Genomic DNA, 16,328 nt, shown 5'->3' with positions numbered 1-16,328 from the left:
GATACATCACCTTGTGTACTATTTTCTTTTCTTCCCAAAATACCTTTTTGGAGGTCATTCTCTCTATATATATAAAGAAGTATCAATATTCTTCTTAGTGGGGCATACTATTCCAAGACATGTACATATTGTCAGCTATTCATTATTTGCTAATTTAAAATGTGTTCAATCTTTTGCTTTTACAAACAATACACTGCAATAAGAACCTTGTATATAACCACTTTTATTCCATATGAGAGTATAAGCTAATTCTTAGAAGTGGAATTATGGTTCAAAGTATATATGCATGTTATATATGTAGATATATATTTTTCTCTATATAGATTTTACTGATTTAAAGTTTATCACAAATGCAAGAATGTGTCTATTTTCATGCTCTCGTAAGCACAGTGTGCTCATAAATTTTGACCTCTGCCAACAGGAAAAAATAACATTGCATTGGAGTTTTAATTTGCTTTTCTCTTACGAATGAGACTGAGCTTTAATAATGTTAGAAGTCATCTGTATATCCTTTTCCATAAGCTTTGTGTTCATATACTTTGGCTATTTTTGCAATGGTTATTGGACTTCTGTTGAATTGTAGCAGATAAGCCCCCCTTCCATGTGAGCAGGTAAGGTTCTCACATCTGATTCAGATCCGTCCTCAAGCCTGATGCTACAGCAACTGATCCAACCAGCAAGTCTGTTTATGCTACTTATCCACTATTTAAATCCCCTTAGTGGGTCCCATCAACAAAGAAAAAACTCAGATACCATAAAATAGCAGATAAATCCTTCAATCATCTGGCCCCTATCTATCTCTTAGTTCTCTGTTGTAGTCATTAACTATTCCTCATTTTACACCCCTGCAACATGGAATTGCTTGAGGATCACTTTTACACCATGTCACTCCCTCTATACTGTGTCCTATTCCTAAAATAGACTCTCCCAAGTCCTCCTTTTAGCCAGTAACCTCTTATCCCTCTATTCTTCAGCCTTTTCTGAGTTAACAACTTCTACTCATGCTCTATGTAGTGGTTAAACTATTTCCTCTTATAGAAAGCATGCTCTGACCTCAGAAGGCAGTAGGTGTCACTCTTCTGTACTCTCAAAATCATCTGTTGTGACTATTAAAATTTTCTGATTCTGTGATCGCCTCTCCATGGGGCTGAGAACTTACTTTCAAGGACTCTTTTCAATTAATCTTTGAATTTCTGGAGTGTAACGTAGTGTCTAACACACAACAGGTACTTAGTAGGATTTATTAAATAGGCAGATATATCCATCAAAGAAAGTTGGATAACCCACCCCAGGAATAGAGAATTAGAAAATGTGTGGGAGGAATAAATAAATACAAAAGTGTGACCTGTCCCCACCTTTCACCAAATATGCTGCTGTGCAGATGTATTTGGTTTGAGTGTGATTATACTAAGAAACATGGAGACTGTGGCTGAAAAGGGGAATGGACCTATGTTAGTCTGTGTGTTTGTGTGTATGTTTCCAGGAGGACTTGAAGATGATAGAGCATATGTGTAAGATAAACATCTATAACTTAAAAAATAATACAAATTAATTGTTTGTTTCAGAGTGTGATAAAATATTATTCCAGAAACCGGGAGAATTCATGCCTTTCCAGAAATGAGGAATATTCTCATGCAACCTGAATCGGTCTAACAGTGTTGATTAGCAATTATTATCATCACCATAATGTAATTGCTATTTTCAGCAGTATTTTTAAATTTTTTCCATGACTGAGATGACTCAGCTGTTTAAAGAAAAATAAAAGTACAAATGAGTGGATGAGTGTGACCTGAATGCCCTCCTCAGATAATTAAAGCTATGACCCTCTCAGCTGTTTCCACTGTTATACACACCCTTTCAAAAAAGCTATGCTATGAATAGTCAGCCAGCACAATATTGAATTTATTAGCGAGTCACACCATGTTACTTAAAGGTCTTCCTACGCTCTTTACTTGGGTTGAGGTCCCCAGAAAATTAGATGAGTGCTGTGAATCTGTATGCTCCCTTTACACCAAACAGTTACTGTCATGTTTACAGCAAGAGAAGGAGATATTGAGTTCAAAATCCTGGGCCTGAACCTTCTCTGTTTAAGTTATCTGATCTCATTGAACACTTGTTGAAAGCAGATAAGAGGAACAAGGAGGGAAAGGGTCCCCAGTCTCATACTAGGGGTTTGCTTTCTTACATCGTGGTCAAAGTAGGCTTCTAAATCCTTCCCTGAGACTCCAACCATTTCAAGTAGGACACTTGTTTATAAGAGGCAGAAATACAATTAAAAATAGACTTAGGGGAAACAAACATGGAAAAGGGAGAGAGGTTTTGTTTGGTCTTGTTTTAAGGTGACAGGGAGCTTCCATCCTCAAAGAGTTAAACAGTCAACTTTGGAATCAAAGCAGTTCTGGTACTCAGGCAGGAAAAAAACAAAACAAAACAAAAAACAGAGTTCCAATGTTGTCATCACCCTCCCTCGCTTCTTCTCTCATCTCTGTTTCTCTTGGCCTGATAGTTTTATTCTTTCTTATTATAAGATGGTGTCTTCACACAGTGGGAGATGTGACTCTAACAGCAAGGGGTTCATAACCTCACACTAGAGAAATTGGGGGTTGTCCCCATAGCTCCAGTTGAAAATATTCTTGGAAAGGAATCTAGTTAGCCAGGCCCAGCTTAAGCTACCTAGCCACCAGTGGATAAATCACTATGGCTGAGCAGGGAGCTACTATGGTTGCCCCAACTTGAATTGTGTCCACTCCTTTGACTAATTACTAAACTTTGACCAAACAGCTGGAGGTCAAGGGGTTTGGAGGCAAGGAGGGTTTGGAGGCGAGGGTTTGGAGGCAAGGGTTTGGAGGTCAAGGAGCTGGAGGTCAAGGGGTATTGTCAACAGTAGACAAAGGGAGGGGTTTAGGCAGAAAAACAAAACAAAACAAAAAACAAAACTCATGCACCTTAGAAACCAGCAGCATAACATTGATTTTATGGAACATTATGTTCTGAGTTCCAACAGTTCTCTTGATAAGTGAACTTTGTGAACTTACAGGTTGGGGACCGCCTATGTTTGAATAATTACAGAAGGGGAAAAAAAGACAATGCTTATGAGAGAAAGTCCATCATGTTAGTCCTCATCTGTTTTTCCCTTGAAGAACAGGCGTGGCTTTCCTTTGGGGTTCTGGTTGTCCCAACTCAAGTTGCTTCCTTAGTTGATAGGGCAGAGCCACTACCCTTTAGGTCAAAGCTTAAAGTCAGCCTGATTGTCAGCATTTATAAGGGCATTAGTAGCAAATCTCTCCTATCCTCTGAGGACTGAATGACGCTATTCTTTACTTTTAATGGAGTATAAGACATATAGATTATTATCTTGTTCACAGCTCAGTGTTTATTATACATACTATGAATACGTAAATTAACATTATAGAACATTTATATACTGTATATATTTTAGTCTATTCCAAAATACTTGCCCCAGGCTCATATTAGAATATCCCCCATGTTGAGATTTTTGTAGTAATTTTTCTTATACTATATAGACATATTTTGTGAGACAATTACTATATAGAAATACTGTGATGTACATTGTATTTTTTTATATAATCCCAAAATAGTATGAATTAATACCTCTCAAAAGCCATAGTATGTTTACCTTGTCACGTAGCCCTGTCCTAGGGCAAACGAGTAACTCATCAGCTCTGAAGAAAGACCTGTAGGAATGCAACAGTGGGAAAAGTTGCTCAGATATTTTTGGCAGAGAACTCTGGAAAGATTTTTTTAAGTTATTTCACACAATTACTTTACAAATGTTAAAAAAGAAAACTAAGAAATCTGAACATGGAAATTTTCTCAAAATGCAAAACCCAAACTCAACAGTCACAGCTGAAATATAGTTAATAACAGCTATAGAATTCCGTCAACTTTCTAAGGAAAGGCTTATAGAGCAAGAGTGTATTTTTTTGTTTGTAAAGTAAAAATGTCCCTCCCCTATGCTTTATTTTCATTTTTTTTCTCCCATCACTGTGGAAGAATGTAAGATTTCATAACAACAGACATTTAGCTTGCTTGTGATTGAGTCACTGTATGCAAATATTTCACTATGTTGGAAAGGAGAATTGGGAAAGAGAATCCTTCTTCCTCCCTCTGGAATTCTTTATAAACTCCCTGGAGCATTTGAGGTAACAGCATGGCTACCAAAAGCTGTCATGTTCTGTGATTTAGACATAAGCATGCACTTTCAGAGCCATTGAACTAACGAGTTTTATTTGGGAACACTTTATGTATCCAGTGTGAAATAGGTCAGACTCCTTCAAGTAACCTTCGACTTTTACTGGAACTGATCTCAAACTTGCAGCTTAGAGGAAACAGGGTACAAACCTTGCCCTGTCTGTATTCAACCTTTTAAAATGCTTCTATGTGACACGGATGTTTTGTTATTTTCTTAGCTGACGGTGAGAAACTCACTGAGATTTACATCTGCTTTGTTGCAAAGCTAAATTTAGCCTCCTTTTGACAGTTTACTTTGGCCCTAAGTCATTTCCGTTGGTCAGATACCTTTCACTGTCCAATTCATCCCATTGGCATGGATAGAGTGTTAAATGGAATTAAAGATTTACGATCTCATGTGACTATCATTTTGAAAATAGACTTAGTCTACAGAGTTGGTGGTAACTCTTGTGGTTTGAGTTTGAATAACTATCTGGTGTCTTTACAGATTTCCCCCAACGTTAGCTATACCACTTGAAATCAACAATTTCAGAAAACACTCTGTGCAAAGCAATGGCAAGTATCCAAAAGAACGAATGCCTTAAAATTCAGTAATTTTTTGAATGCGGAAAGGCATTGAGTGGAATTACTATACATTAAATAGCTCAGTTTCCATTCCTTATCTGTTGATGGCTTTTTTTTTATAACTAGCTGGGATTGGACAATAAAAGTAGTATAGTAGAGATTTATAAATACATTAAACTAGGGATTGGAAACTTCTAGTTCCAGCCCTGGCATTAAGTCATATGTTGCCTAGAATAAATTACTTCAATTTTCTGAGATTTCTTTTTCTATCTGTACACAGCCAGCCTTCCATATCCATGGGTTCCATATCCATGCGTTCAACTAACCTTGGATCACAAATATTCAGAAAAAATAAAAAATATAATAAAAAGGATACAAAGAAAAATAATAGAGTATAACAACCATTTACATGACATTTACATTATATTAGCCATTATAAGTAATCTAGAGATGCTTTGAAGTATATGGGAGGATATGCATAGGTTATATGCAAATACTACAACATTTTATAGCAGCAACTTGATCATTTGCAGATTTCTGTATCTGTGGGGAATGCTAAAACCAATCCCCAATGATTTCAAGGACAATTGTATTATTTAATGATAACCACTGTAACAAACAACTACAAAACTTTGACAGTTAACATAACAAAATATATGTCCTAATGACACAAGGTCCAAAGAGGATTTTCTATATCAGGTGACTCTTGGGTTTCACTTGGGGTGGCATTCTGCCAAGAAGTAACTCAGGGACCGTTTCCTTACATATTGTGACTGTCTCATCTTGGCATCCTTCATTTTTGGTTTTCAAACAGGGAGAAAGCATGAAAAATTTTGTAGGATGGTTTGGGAGTGAGATCTGAAAATGACTTGTACCATTTTTGTTCACATTCTATGGACTACAACTCTTTAATATCCACAGAATAGATAACTTGCATTTACTCAGAACATTGTGAATAGCAAGTTACATTCCCTAGATGTAAAATGAATTTCCCACATATTTACATGCAACTTATGGGCAGTTAACAATTTTTCTTGTTGATGATACTAGAAACTGATAGACTTGAAGATAGGATGAAACAGGTGAGACGAGAACACGAAAGGTTGGGTACAGTAGAAGATAATCTTTTTTATTTCAAGATTTGATCTTAGTCTTGGCATGGGTAAGAAAGTCAACATGGAACCAAACAGTCAAATCAGAGCAGAGAATTCTCCTATTTACAGACATCTCCAGTTTTATCAAAGGACCTGGTCACATTCTCAGTCATGGCAAGGCAATTTTGTGTTATCATAATAGTGAGAAGACTTCTAGGAAGAATGGGCCCTCAAAGCTCTTCAAAAACTTTTACTTTAGAGTTGTATGAGGTTTATTTTATTGTTGGTGGTGTTCTTTTTTTCTTCTGTTTCATTTTTAAGATGAAAAAAAAAAAAATCCTTGTGGATCAAAGAGTCTTGTTTTTGTGGGAAGTTTTCCAAAATCCATAAACTATTCACGAAGAGACTTCTTCAAACACACAATGATTTCAACAAAAATAAGACAAAGCTGTTGGAATTTTGCCCTGTGTTGTCAGGGACAAAGGCGTGTCTCTCAATTTGATAACGCTTTGCTATAGCCTGGCCTCATTACTTGAAATTGCCTGGTGACTTACATCAGTTTTGATGCCAATCTGAGCCTGGTTTCCAAACTCTAAAGGCGAAGTGAGACATCTTAAAACCATAGCAGTATTCTCACATATCTAGGACATTTAATAATTGCCAGTATTTATTAAGTACCAGGCACTATTGTTTATAGGTATTAACACGATGAAACCTCTTTTTGAGAGAAGATTACTACCTGTTTTGTCACCTTATTTTACAGATTAAGGAACTAAGGAGCAGCAGGGTGAAATATTTTTCTCAAAGTTACACACCTGAATATAAAGAGAAGTCAGAATTCAAAATCCCATATTTTGACTTCAGAGTCAAGTTCTCAACTGCAGTACTTATTGCCTGGGGTCACATGAAATATCACCTTCAGCCACTTCCAATCCAAAACAAGTTGTAATAAGATATTTTTAAAGGGAATAATGCATCCACACTGAAAATTAGAGAATAAAGATTTATATTCTAATAGTCCACAATCCAAGATAAGTCTTCAAGCATCTCTGACACAAAGAGCTTGCAAGTCATCATTCTCACCTTTTACAACAAGAAAAAGTTGAGCAAAATAAAAATCCACCGCCAAATCTGGACAGACAGTGGCAGCTGAGGCCTGCCTACCTGCAGAACATAAGCCACTGGAGCTCCAGTAACACCCAAATAGCTACTTTCCTAAATTGCTGGAACATGACTTGGATAGCCTGTAATAAACTCCTGACCAGGCTCTCCTGGTGAAGCATTGAGAAAGATTCCCTCCGGGATCTGTTAAGGAAAGGGCAAGGTAACATTTGTGAAATATGCTTACAGCATTGCTCTGACAAAGTCCTACTCTACAGGGAAGAGTAAAACTTGAGCATAGCCTTATCCCAACATGAGAAATGAGCATTGCTCTCTCTTCAGCACCCATCATTGATGCATCCTTCCAGAGAGGAAGATGGAATAGGCAGTGCTGTGCTTTCTTGAGTTTTAGCCTCTTGTTATGCCATTATAGTAAGTAATTAAATGCTGAACACTTTCATACTGGACTTGCTGCTTTGACTGGCTCCTCTCATGCATGGCAGCTCAGCCTATCTCCCAGCTCAGCTGAGCTCCTGACATCTAGAATAGATCTTTTTTTTTTTTTTGTAATTTACAACTCAATAATAAAAAGATGAATAATCCAATTAAAAGATGAGCAAAAGAACTGAAATGACATTTCTCTCAAGGAGACATACAAATGGCAAAAGCTGATGAAAAAATGCTTAACATCCATAAACATGAGGGAAATGCAGAAAACCACAATGAGATACCACTTCACTTCCACTAAGGGGGCTATAATCCAAAAGGTGAATAACAAGTGTTGGAAAGATGTGGAGAAACTGCAATGACATATTGCTGATGTGAACGTAACGTGGTGCAGCTGTCTTGGAAAACAGTATGGCAACTCCTCAGATCATATGATCCAGCAGTTTCACTCCTAGCTATATATGCGAGAGAGGGATTAAATGAAATAAAATGAAGTGAAAGGGAAATGAAAATGTGCTCATATAAAAACTTGTACACAATGTTTGCAGCAGCGTAATTCATAATAACCGAAAGGTAGAAACAACACAAATGTTTATCAGCTGATTAGTGGGTAAATATCTTACATTCATACAGTAGAATATTATTCAGCAATAAAATGAAGTACTAATACCTGCTATAATATAGATGAACCTTGGAAACATACTAAATGAGAGAGGATAGACCGAAATGACCACATATTGTATGATTCCATTTATACAAAATGTCACAAATAGATAAATTTTTGGAGACAGAAATTAGATTCTTAGGGACTTACAACTAGCAAGGAAATGGAGAGATTGGTGGGTGACATCTAAGGCATACAGGGTCTCATTTTAAGATATGGAAAATATTCTAGAATTTATTGTCATGAGGGATGCATAATTGTGAATTTGCCAAAAGCCATTGAATTTTAAACTTTGAGTGAATTGTAAGCTTTGTGGATTATACATTAATAAAGCAGTTGAGAAATATATACATATATTGAAAGTGTTAAACAGTGTATACAATTACTAAATGAGTGAAATTATTTAGAAACATCTTGATCATATCTCCGTAACATTTAAAATTCATCTAATATATTTGTTTCTTTTGTACACAGATATATTTCTAGTTCTTAAGACTGTATTTGCTCTATATTGGTATTCAATGATATTTGTTTACTTATATTTTTAAGTTGTAAAACAAGTAAAAATGAAATAGGCCAAAATGAATATGGCCAAATTATAATACCCCACTTTCAAGCTGTCACATTACTGAGTAGCTAATGTATTGCTTTTCAAATAGGATATTAAGTGTTGAAGAGAATCTTCATTTTTGTCTTGATCTTGAAGGTAAAGAGACTAATACTGGCTGTTTCTTTGAGATGGCACACGTGTGTGCGTGTGTGCATGTGTATGTGTATTTTGGTGGGTAGGAGGAATCCTTGGTACAAAGAGCTAATTTAATCATAGTCTTCAGTAAGTGGAACATTATCATCATTGATCTGCACAACCTGTTCTTCTGGTTTCTTGTTTTTGACTCATCCATTGATTTATTTGTGCATTTTCTCGATTTTCTCATATCTCACTATGTCTCAACTATTCTAATATGATGTATAGCCTTTTACTTATTCTTATAAATATTCATTGCTGTTTTGTAGACATGTAATTTTGAATTTTAAATTTTTTTTTTTAAGGATTGTGTTAAGCTTCCTAGTTTTGCCCTTCATCACTGCTTTTAGGGTCAATCCATGTTTCTGTGTGTATATCTAGTGCGTTATTACTAACTCAGACCTCCATGGGGTTTACCTACAACACACTACAACACACTACCTAATGGCTTCCCCAGTGATGAACATTCTACATTTCTGCTACCCACTAACACAAATACTGCTGCAATGAGTATCAGAGGGCATGTTTTTGAGTTTCTCTAGGATCATATGCCTTGGAGAAGGATCCCTGGGTCATGTGGAATAGATGGATTTAATTAGACTAAATATTGCTGGGTGGTTATGCAAAATAAGCTGTACCACTCTTCCATGAACAGGGCATAGTATATCCACAGCCACACTTCCCAATACCAGCTGTCTAATTTATCACCCTCTGATAGACATAAAGTGATAATTATGGAAGTTTCTATTTTTATTTTTAATACAATTGAGCATCTCTTTGAGATTTTCTATTCTGCAAATTTCCTGTTCAAATCTCTTACCCATTTTCTATTAGGGTTCATGTCTTTTTCTTGTTATTTGCAAGTGTTTCTTATAACTTTTATATATTAATCCCTTGTCAGTTTTAGACATTGCAAACATCTTCTCTCAGTCTAAATTTTCCATGTTCTATATTTAAGATAAATCTTTAATTTTTATGTAATTAAATTTTGCCCTGATGCTTTCTGCATTTGACGTTTTTATCAAATCTCAAGTGTTAATTATTTTTAAAATTGTAGAGTACCGAGTACCTAATGTATGTTTTTTTTTCAAATAGCATCTTAGTTAAGTGTTGAAGAGAATATTTTAGTTTATGTCCTGATCTTGAATGTCAAGGAGTTGCTCATCAATTCTAGACAGAAATACATTGTATAACTTTATGGTTTACACCATTAAAATTTGACCTTCAGTCCATCTGCATCTAACATTATATATAGTTTTGATGAGGATTTATCTTCCAGTTCTATTCCTTTACCACTGTAAGGAATAAGCCAGGTATGTGATTATGTATCTGGAAAAAGATATATATTCAGGCAGAGGCATAGCAAGTATAAAATCCCTACGTGGAAATAGGCTTGGCATCTTCCAGGATCAGGAAGAATTCCACTGTGGTAGGAGAGCATAGAGCTAGGGAAGGAGCCGTCATGAGGGAAGAAGTAGGCAGGAGCCATACAGCAGAGTCCTTGAAGCCATGGGAAAATGGTAGATTTCATTCTAAGTGTAATTGCAATCCATTGGAGGGTAAGTAGAGTCACATAATTTGAGATATGTTTTAAAGTCGATTTCCATGGGGCTTCCAATGATAAATGAGATTAAGAGCATTCTACTTCTTTTCTCCTGCTAATTATAACTTAACACTTCAAACACAACACAAAAGCAACTATTAGAAGACTAAATAAATGAGTATTTGAAAAACCAGATTGATTAGAGGCCTCAGGACTCCCCTGAGGTTATATTTTATTTTCCTTTTTTTTTTTTTTTTTTTTTTTTTGCCTACTGACCTGATTTGCAGGCTATTGGGGCTGACCCTAAACCCATTTGGTCCTGGGCATTACTGGTTCTGATGAGTGAATAATACCTGCTGTCTAAACATAAGCAGCCCCAAATCTTTTGTGTTTTATAAGAAACTGCTTTGGTGGCTCCTACCTTTTCCAAGAAAACATCATGTCCACTGTGCATATACATTTCTAGTTTGGATATTTCAAAAGAAATATCACCACTCAGTATGTACTCACTTGAGGCTTTTAAAGGATACATGAGAAAGAGAATGCAAGCAGGTATTGGAAGTCTCCAGAGATATCCCATAGCTTGAACTCCCCAGGGCTCCATCTGCATACTAGGACTGGGCAGTGTCCTAGTGTGTCCATGATTTGAACTGTCATCTGTGTAAAAAATCTTGGCTCCAGGAGAGCACTCCAAAAAACTCTCAGTAGCTCTTTTAGTCATACCAGGCTTATCAAACCAGTTAGTCCTGTTGCCTAACCATAAGTTAAGAAGGTAAACTTGGAATATGCCAAGGATATTTCAGTCCCTAAACAGTACATCATAAATGCCACTGACCTTAAGAACATCCAGTGTCTAAATATCCCCAAAGATTAAAAACAGAATATTTCTAGTACAGTTGTAAATCAGCTCTATTCCAACAGCCTTCTAACTCTTGGTCAAAGCATTGCAAGTACAAATTGCTGATGGGTGTTTCTTTTCCTCTATCTTTCATATTATTTACAGAAAGAAAGAACAACTGCTAGAATACTATTTATTTGTATCAACAAAGAAGCGTGGATATAACCGTAAAGAAAGCTTTCAGTTTGCCAAAGATTCTAGAAGATTCCAGTGCAAACTTCTTCATAATCATGCACAAGCTTGACAACAATTTGACAACCCTCTGCCACTAAAATGTAAACTTTATAAAGGGTATCAGTGGATTGATCCAATGGAACGATGAATTCATTGTTAACTAAATCTAGTTCCTCCTTTGCTCAATCAGCTTCTATTGGAAGAAAATCTTGTAGAGATTTTAATTCAATCTGACAATACATTTGGTCACCAATATCAGTGTTACAGGTTTAGTAAAAATCCATTAAATTAACCTTATAATTATACCAGCACTATACCAATTAGCAATTAAATTATGAATTAGATTAAAATCACTACAAAACAAGTCAGTTAAAATTATTGTCACATTTCCCTGGCTTTCCCAGCAAAAAAGTGACTTTGTCCATATACCTAACGTTGTCATGGATTGAAGTATAAATCAAGAGCCAAGCTGCAGTTAGTTATGGATTCCAAGTCCCTTATGGGCATAGTTATATGCTCTGTTTCATATTACAAGGTTTTATGGATACATGTTCCCAAGGTGTTTATTTTTAAGAAATGTCTATCTTTCCCCCGCTGGTAAAATCTTGAAGTTTAATTAGTTTTAACTAACTTCACCAATGGGTACATCTGTTTTTATTTATGCACGGGACTTTGACAGTTAAGGAGCAGGCATGTTGACTGTATTCTCCGTTTAGAAATTTCCATGCACTCAGGAGACCATAAGTCTCCTGTAACTCATCCCTGGATCACAGAACATTGCCCTTAAGCTAATTGCTTCCATCTGGAGGAGCATACTTCACAGCTCCTCTTTGGTTACTGTGCATGCTCTTTTCTACCTTTGTTCCCTAGGGTGCTGCCTATCTATTGAGTCTGTTTACCTACTTCTCCAAGGCTGTGTTATCTGCCCAGGCTTCTTGCTACCTTTTCCCTTTCTCTTGAAATGACATCCTATCTAATAGGCTAATACGGGCCAATAAGTCTGTTTCTTCAGTATGTTTTCTATATATAGTAAAAGTAAGTTTAGCTTGTCCTAGGAATCCTAGGACTATACCAGTTTCATCCAGGGCCCTTTTATAGTGTTTTGGACAATGTTGGTTTACTGATTGGATATGCTGTTGCCATAGAGTCTTATTGAGTACATACAAGTTGAGTACATATTTAGGACACAAAAATGGTAAATTCCTCAGGATAATGTCATATAATCAGTAGTCATCCCCCAAAACACTTTAGTTTGAGTATGCCAGAGTTTGCTATATACTCCCTTGGCAGACACTGGGGCTATCAGTAGGAGGTATGGGCCCACCAAGTCACCCCTAAATGGACATTGAAATCTGTTTGAAAAGTATTCTCTTTACATTGATGATTTCCCTCCATCCACATAAACATGGATTATATGCATTAGGCCACATAATACTATGACAAATTGAACATGCAACAAATTTGTTCACCATGTTTAGGCATCTTTGTCAACAGGCCATCATTTAGTTTAACAGCTACACAGTGATCTATGGCTCTTTCCTGCATGGTACTTCCCAAAAGTTGTCTTTCGCAGGGTGATGATAATGTCACTGGGTTGCTTCATATACATGAACACATGTTAATGCCTCTTTAATTCCCTGAAGCTCATCCTGGACCTTCAGATTCAAGCAAAGGGGAAGTTTTCTGCAGGCTTACACATTCACTCTCATGGGCAGTTGTAAATATATCTAAAAGTAAATATCATTTTCTGTTCTAGCTTTTTCTTCTTAGCATTATCCATTTATGGGCTCCCTTTAGATTAGCAAGTACTTCTTCTTTGATTTTCAGCCACATCCTCCTTCTACCCCTGAAGTAAAGACATAAGCATCAGCAGAGGACTTACCTATAGAGGGGGCAGCAATATGAGTCCTGCCGATGCCTTCCCCTTTATTCATTTCGTTCCAATAGACTAAGGTTGGAATATATATACGCTTATAACACTGGCTCACCCACAAGGTAGGAAAGCAGAAACCAATCCAGTTCAGGCAAGTCAAGAGAAACACAACTTGTTATTCCCTGAGGGAATTGTACAGTGACATTGAGGGACATTGTCATGGTGACATGTTAGCAATTGATCCTTATTCTGGAACTCTTGAATGTATTTCAACTCCTGGCATTACAAGATCAGGCAGAGAAGAAGAAACTAGAAGTAGAGAAAAAGTTTATGTAACTTCCTATGCCCCATTCCTTCTTCCCTATCTTCCCCACAATATCTCAACAATCGATTCAAAGGCAAACCCTCTTTACTTCCACACATTCTACATTTTAACACATATGTATTCAATCATGGTAGCATCCCTTCAATTCTTAGTACCTCCAATTTACTAAGCCAGTGTTTCAATTTCCCATTCCCATTTTCAGTGAGTCCGCTACTTTGTAGGTAGTCAACTTCCTTGTATATGATGCTCTTTAGCCCACAGTGCAGGGCACTCTAATAAAATTGATTCCTGGATTCCATAGTATATAAGCAGGAAGTCCAAACTGAAATAATACTATTTGCTCCAGGCCTCTATGGTGTTAAAGGAATTTGCTTCAGCTGTCAGATGTGCAAACCCAAATCCAGAATGAATATACATCCCAGTGAAGACCCACTGTGTCTACTCAAGGTTGGGAATCCACTTGCCAGCTACAGACTAGCCCAGATCACCTTGGTATGAGGCCCATGGCTGTATCTCCTCTCTGATGTTCCTCTTGACAAATAGAGCAATTTTTAGTCACTGTTCAAGCTGCTAAGGGAGACAGTTGGATACGTCTCATCCCTTGTAATTGTTGCCTTGCTCAAATGCTTCTATGGCTGCTCAGAGCTCAATTTGCATACTTAAAAGGCCACTTCCAAAGTGCACTGGAGGACATTGACTTATTGGTCTCAGTCTCCTCAGAAATAAGAAGGGGGCTTTTTAATGGGCATGGATATGAGTCCCACTTTAATTCCCCCTTCAAGTCCACAGATTTTTCTATAACAGAGCACCCCACCTGATGTTCCTTTTATCTTCCGGTCATCTAAGGCCCATTTTCCAAATCACATTGCCAGTCTGCTAGCTCCTAGCTCAAATTCCTAGCTGTTGCCGCTGGGTGGCAGTCACAGGCCTTTTACCAGAAGCTCCAGTCAGCATAGCTGCAAGTAGCAGAAACTTCCCAAATCATCTCATTCAGTTCTCTTTCATCTACAGTTCACCTCCTGGATCCATCAGCTTTTCTATAAGGATATAGAATTTCTACAAGAATGTAGAATATTCTGTTCTATAAGAATATAGACCATCCTGCACTATGACAAAAGGGATTCATGGGCACTAATATTACCACATATAACAGATCTGCAATTAAGGCCAAACTTTATGCCCGCCAGGGTATCCGCTATTGTTTTAAATTATGACTTAAGTGGTTTCATTCTAACAATTTGTGATGCAGCATGCCTAAAAACAATGGAAGGAGGAAACCTGCACAAAATCCCTTGCCCAGTGATTTTGATAAGGAAAATGTCCTCAGACATCATATCCATTGCATTGATACTTTGATCAGAGTAGGGCAACACCGTGCACATTTTCATCCATAAATTTCCACTTTAAGCCACACTTTCACTTGCTCGCCTTCATTAGTTGCAACACCACAACCTTCTAATTTAACTACATCGCCCTTTAACACTTCATTCGCAGGTTTAAGTACCAATGTTCTGCAATCCTCATAAAGTTTCTACACTATGCATGAGCCATTTGACCTACACCAATGTAAACAGCTAGGGGTCCCTGGCTGAGGGTTTTCCCAAGAGACTTGGGCTCTCTCATTGCATTGCACTTTTGACACCGGTGTAGGCCCTGAAGAGATGTTAGACTCTTCTTTTGTGTAATACTCAAATTTTTAATCCATAACATTTTTACTAGGATAAATGTACTAGGATGAACTTACTGGGATAAATTTTCTAGGATACAGTGAGTGAATCGGTCTCATTCATTTTATCATCTGAGTTGGTATTATAGCTTTTATAATCTTTTATAGCAATTCATTAACATTGTAGTGACTACTCCACTTATCTCCTCCTTTTTCATGCCGTATTTTAATCCACCATAAAATATTTCCACCTGGTTCAATTGTCCCAGTTTTTTCCAACTTTTGCATTCTTGTTGTTTCATTTCTTCTGAATAATCCTGCTCTTTTTCTTGTCATTAAAAACCCTATTTGGGGGAGCTGAGTAAAGAGATCAGCTGCAATTTCCCTCACATCCTTTTGTCCCCCCAACCAATGTAGGCACCCAAGGAGTCCATGAAGTTGCAACTTTTGTTATTACAACATCAACCCTCACCTAGGCCAGTCGTAGCAGAAGTTCCCAACCTTTTTGGCATCAGGGACTGGTTTCATGGAAGGCAATTTTTCCATGAACCAGCGTGGGTGGAGTGTGTTTAGGGGGAACTGTTTCACGTCAGATCATTAGGCATTAGATTCTCATAAAGAGCATGCAACCTGGATCCCTCACATGCAGAGTTTACAGTACGGTTTGCACTCTGGTGAGATCTAGTGTCCCTGCTGATCTGACAGGGGGTGGGGCTCAAGGGGTAATGCTGGCTCACCTGCTGCTTACCTCTTGCTGTGGATCCTGGTTTCTAACAGGCCATGGACTGGTCCGTGGCCCAGGAGTTGGGAACCCCTGAGTCATAGCATTAAGTTATGCATCATCACATAACCAATATAAAGTTGCCTGCATCCTTAGCATTTCAGTAGCTTTGGGGTACTCCACTTAATATCTAGGAGAGGAGTGAGACAACTCTCCTTTTCAGGGCATGAATCACATACTCTTGCCTTTATGCAACTTAACAGAGTGGGACCATAATTCTGTGAAAGCTGCAAGCCAATTT

Source organism: Symphalangus syndactylus, chromosome 10 (assembly GCF_028878055.3).
Source record: "Symphalangus syndactylus isolate Jambi chromosome 10, NHGRI_mSymSyn1-v2.1_pri, whole genome shotgun sequence".
NCBI classification, from domain to species: Eukaryota; Metazoa; Chordata; class Mammalia; order Primates; family Hylobatidae; genus Symphalangus; species Symphalangus syndactylus.
Note: the sequence above shows the minus strand (reverse complement) of the source record.